Below are 5,947 nucleotides of genomic sequence, written 5' to 3'. Positions count from 1 at the left end.
GAAATGTGAAATCTTTTGTCGATGGATTCTTGGCTCTCCAGACATCCACCAATCCTAATTCTTCTAACATGTGTTTTAATGCTTTTGCTTTCCTGCTAGAAGGTCCATAATCAGATGGTAATCTGTCTATTTTCCCATTTAAAACGCAATTAAAGTCACCCCCTAAAATTATGGTACCCCTAGCTTCCTTTGCCAATACAGATGCTATTTCTTTAAAGAAAGTAGGGTCATCTTCATTGGGAGCATAGATATTCATGATGGTAAGCTCAACTCCACCAACTGTTCCTATAATAAGAATATATCTACCCTCTTTATCCTTTACTTCTCTTTGATATGCAAAACTAATGGACCGACTGATCAAAATCGCCACTCCTCTCTTTCTACTATTGGAACAGCATGCATAGAATACCTGAGCAACCCATTCCTTTCTTAATTTCTTGTGTTCTACATCATTCAGATGGGTTTCCTGTAACAAACCTATTGAGCAATTAAGTTTTTTCAACTGAGTGAAAATCTTTTTCCTTTTTATAGGACCATTTATTCCTTTCACATTATAACTGATAATCCTTAAATCAGACATAAAATGTTTCTTGTTATCATTTTACTTTCCCCCTTATCACAGTTGCATAAAGAAAATAACTTTGCCATTATATTTACACATGCCATTTGTGTGGACTTAACTAACATGCCAAGGAAATAAGAACTATTTACACATAGAACAAAGAAAGTGAAATAAATGAACTCACATGTGACTTCCAAAAAATCAACCGAATAACAAAATGTATCCAGCCCTTGTTGTAAAGCAGGCAGAGGGTTGTGACTCTCAATTCCCTCTGGGTAACATGCACTAAGTGCTGACCTAACCACAAACCAAAGAAAAAAACTAAATCCTTGGTGAGGTAGCAATCCTATCTTGGAAAAAATGAAAAGAAAAACCAGAGTTAACTCCCCTATTTTCTTACTAATATCTATGTAATTTATCTTTAACTTCAGCAGGTTCAGCTGTTTCAATTATGCACCTCGAAAAATGTAACATCTTATTGTAATCAATATTGTATCACTTTGTCACAATGTAGCAGGGTAGCCTCATCAAAATCTGTTACCTGAGCACATCACTGAACAATATTCAGTGAACATTAATTCTGTAAAAAGGTCCGCAGGTCCGCATCAGACAGCGACGTGTCGTTTCTTCCTCTCCTTCCACCGTCTTGTCGTTGCCATATCTCTTTTGAGAGCTCCCGTTCCAGCTTCTCTCTCTCGCTCACCTGCACGTTGACGCCCAGCTCCATCAGTGTTGGCGCAGCCTCCACCAGCGTAGGAAATATCTTTACTCCTGATTCCAAGTGAACCCTCAGCTGCGCCGGGAAGCGACACCTGGCCTGGATGCCTTTCTCCTTCAGTTGTTTTATCACTCCACGGACCCGCGCCCTCTTCCTCTGTACTTCTGGAGAATAATCATGATCAAAATAAATCACCTCTCCTTGAAACTTTACTTGCTTTTGGGCCCAGGCTTGCCGCAGCACCGCTTCCTTCACTGTATAATCCAGAAACCTCACGATAATGGAGCGCGGGGCCGCCGCCGCGGCCGGCTTCAGTCCCAGCGATCGGTGCGCTCTCTCAATCTGTACATTCACTTCAGGCGGGAGTTGCAGCGCAGTCTCAATTAGTTCCTTCACAAAACCAATTGTATCATTTTTCTCGCTGTTTTCGGGGACTTGATAAATTCTCAAGTTGTTGCGGCGCATTCGATTCTGTAGGTCATCACACATATTAGTCAGAGCCGCCTCCCGTTTCAACAGGTGCCGCATCATTCTTTCATGGCGCTCACCTGTCTCCTCCGCTGCGCTGACTCTTGTCTCCGCCTCATCGGTTCTCTGCTCCAATTTTTCCATCCTCTGGTTCAAATCCGTGACGGACACCTCCAGTCTTGATAACGAGGCCTTTGTGTCTGCAAACGACTCTTTATTTTCTTTCCGTAACTCTCTCAGCTCCCGGAGAATCTCCTCCATGTTCATTGCGTCCACCTTTGCACTCGCCTCATTTGGGGAAGATGGCTGCCCTTTTTTTCCTTTCGCTTCTTCTTGCGCTTTTTGCTGTTTCCCCGCATTCCTCGTATCTCTGGACGTGCTCATATTTGTCTTGTTGTCATTCAGGTTCACCCTCTTTCAATTAAGATGCCATCTAATGTTGTAAAATGCAAAACACTGCTGATTTCCTGGGGAGCTCCACTCCGTGCGTGTGTCTCACAACATGGCGTCACCGGAAGCCCGAGCTTGATTTTTTAAAGGTTTATTTAGGATGATTTTTTTTTTTTTTTTTTTAAGATTAATTTTTAGAATAATAAATTTTTTGGGATGATTGTTATGATGATTTATAGGTTGATTAATAAATGGGTTGATTCAGTTACACACTTTCTCTTTTTCTTTTTTCTGTCTTCTTTCCATCAAACTAGATTAAGTTTGATTTAGTGATTCATTTATTGATTTACAAAAAGGATATCATCAGTAGAAAGGAACATCTGAAAAAAATACAATTATATTAAAATTAAAGCTACATGTTTAAACATAAAATAATTACAATAATAGATATATTATGTTTTCTTGGAAAAGTAATAATAACTCAAAATAATAAAAATCAATCAATCAATAAAATCAGTAAATAAATAATGGCAATAATAGTAATAATAGTACAAATCACATAGTTATTAGACATCACATTTTACTTGTAATATTTGGGGGGGGGAAATCGTAAAGTAATAATAAATATGGTAATGGTAAGACTAAAATGATTTTTGGACACTTGTAATGATTAATAATGATTAGCATTAAATACCTTAATATAAGTTTTTTATTTCGTATACTAGCGTTAGAAAATAGCTTGCATGCTTATTATTTTATATAAACACAATTGTGCAAATTGCTGGAGCTGTGATCTGTGGTAATTCAGGGTTTAGAGCTCCTGAGAAAAGGTTTTCCGTCAGTACGGAGGTAGACAGGCCCAGATCAGTGAAGGGACGCTTGCGAATTTTTTTCTCTCTTTTATTTTTACCTTCTTATTTTTATTCTTTTAATTTTTCTCTTTTCATTTTCTTTCCCTACATGTGCATATTTACATACGCGTCCGGCAATGAAGAACGCTTGCTGCTCTTAACTGCCTTTTCAACACGCTGACACAGAGCTGCATATGTCTTGGGATGGTGAAGGATCCTGTCTGAGATCGGAATGTACCGAGAGGGGGCGGGGCTACGTCATAGAGGATTGATGACAGGCTATTTTACCTATCTCGGCATAGACATTGACACTCACATACACACACACACACTCACACACACACTCACACACGTTCATTTTTTGGTGATATGATGAAATCATATCAAAGGGGGGAACTGTGAGGGATATACATTAATTAGCACTACTACTATGGAATAATTGTATTAACTGCACATTAGGCCTTTCCTGAGAGAAGTACACCAAGGCTATAAGATGCTCTGCTAAAGTGTAAACATACCCACACGTTCCGGAGAAACCAACACACACTCACTAGTGTTCCAAAACATACTGGATAAGGATGTCAGCTCTTGGTTGGCAGCTGACATCAATATCAAATTGTCCAATTGCGAACAAAGTCCAGCCTCTCTGTCGGGGCAGGCCCAGCCCAGAAGAACATGGAATAAAAACTCTGATTCATCAACAATCAGGATCCTTTCGGGGCGAAATACTTGGTATCTTTCCCTGTAAGGTCCAGCGCTGAGCATTACATCTGGCTATACTTAAATAAACGGTAATAATCTGAAGTCAGTCGTTTTGGCATTCTTTATACCAAGCATAGAATAAAAGAACCGGGTGGAGTCGGCGGGACGGAAGTCCTAGCTCCAACAACAGGGTTAAAAACATTACAATACAGCATACTTTAAAAGCAGCATTAGTGCTGGTATGCCTTTCTAAAAAGGAAGGTCTTCAGTCCTTTTTTGAAAGAGTCCACCATCTGTGGGGCCCTAAAGTGGTCTGGGAGAGCGTTCCACAGACAGGGAGCTGCAGCTTCAAAGGCTCTGTCACCCAGACGGTGCAGTTGGCCTGACCGGGTCCGGGCAGAGGTGTGTGATGTGAGCAGTTCAGTGAGGAAGGTGGGGGCCGCACCGTGCAGACAGTGATGGGTGTGCAGGAGGATCTTGTACTCTATACGGGCCTGAATGGGAAGCCAGTGGAGTGTGTGCAGGATGGGAGTGATGTGCTCATGTTTCCACACGCCACTAAAACGTCTGAGAGGTGCTTCTGGGAGCGAGAAGAGGTGAAAGACTGAGGAGATGACGTTGACGCCGGGCTCTTATAGCAGGGAGTGGTCCCTCCCCTGCGGAACCGACGTCACGTCAGTCTGCCAGTCAGGACTGGCGTAGTGTAATATTGCTTCTGGGGAACAGCGCAGGGGGCGTGTCCCATAGTGAGATACCGAAACGAATGTTGAAAGAGAACTCTTAGAGAAGCTAACGCATTTTGATGAAGTATTTGTTTTGAAGTGCTGATTGGTTGAAGTACGCTGTCAGTCAAAGTTCACAGGGGGAGAGGCGGGACATTGACATTGGCTGCTCTCAGATATATTATTAACTTCATGTTCAATAAACTCTCTGTTAGACACTGATAAAGAAAAGTGCAGCTCAGACTTGGGGCCAATCCCAATTCTACCCCTTACCCCTACCCCTTACCCCTACCCCTATGATATGCGCGTTCACGAGGCTTAAGGGCTATCCCAATTCTCCTTTTTGAATAGGGGTAGGGGTAAGGGGAAGGGCTATTTCACCCCTTTCAGCGAAGTCTGCATCGATGCTCCCTATTCTCAATAGGGGTAGGCGGAGTTTCACATTGGCCAGAAAAAAACAACATGGCGCCCACCACGGAGTCGCACAAATGTAAGATTGCTTTCTGTATACTATTTGAAAAGCTATAAAAAGTGTATTTGCTTCACTGAATTTATAGATAAACTAGCGTGACAGTGTCCCAGTCATGGATTAACGTTTTAGCGCTGCGCAGCACCGTTTCCAATCGTGAATTTGTAACTTATGAAGAGCACTAATCACTGAATTAACGTCATCCTTTATCATGTTTTTAACGTAATATGTTAGACACAGGGACCCCCGATGAAACCCGACTGCTGATTCAGTTTAGAGCCGGGTTCCTCAATTAGCGGACCGCGGTCCACGACCGGACTGCGGCACACCTCGCTGCGGACCCAGGGCAAATGTATGGAAAAAAAAAAAAAGAAAAAAAATCTTTCTTTAAACGCTCCATGTTCCGTGTGAGCACCGTTCTGCACTGCGCCGCTCTGCGCGTGTCCAGCGCACTCCGTCGCACCGCACTGCTCGGCAGTCCTCGGTATCGCCCCCCCCCCCCACACACACACACACACAGGGCGCTGAAGCCCGGACCCATGCTTGTATATAAAAAGCAAATGTGGACCTTCAAGATTTGTATTTGAGGACCCCTGCTTTAGAGGTTAAAAAGGAAGAAAAGTTTTTGAAATCAAAATACAGCGCCAAAACACATTGGGAGTAAATTATATTATTCGTCTAAGCTATAATATGTCAGTAATAAAACGTGTTTATATAAATATATCTGTATTACTTTAGGAAATTCATAAAAGAAAATGGCTTGGAAGGGGAAGTTACAGCCCAGCAAGCTTCAAAAAAGTGGGAGAACCTCAAAAAGAAATATAAGGTAAATAATAATACCATTTTAAAAAAAATAAAAGTAATTTCTAATGTAATTTCTATAATTTCTAATATCCATAATTTTTTGTTGTTATAGGAGTGCGGCAGGGCTTAAAGGGCCAAGGGGTATCCCAATTCATAGTGCTGCAAAGATAGCCCTAGCCCTCAGCCCTATTCTAAAAGGGGTAGGAGAGTGATAGGGGTAGGGCTAAGGGCTAAGGGGTAGGGGTAAGGGGTAGAATTGGG

The sequence above is a fragment of the Salarias fasciatus genome, chromosome 18 (assembly GCF_902148845.1).
Source record: "Salarias fasciatus chromosome 18, fSalaFa1.1, whole genome shotgun sequence".
Classification (NCBI taxonomy): Eukaryota; Metazoa; Chordata; class Actinopteri; order Blenniiformes; family Blenniidae; genus Salarias; species Salarias fasciatus.
The sequence above is the reverse complement of the archived record's forward strand: the minus strand, read 5'-3'. Positions refer to the sequence as shown.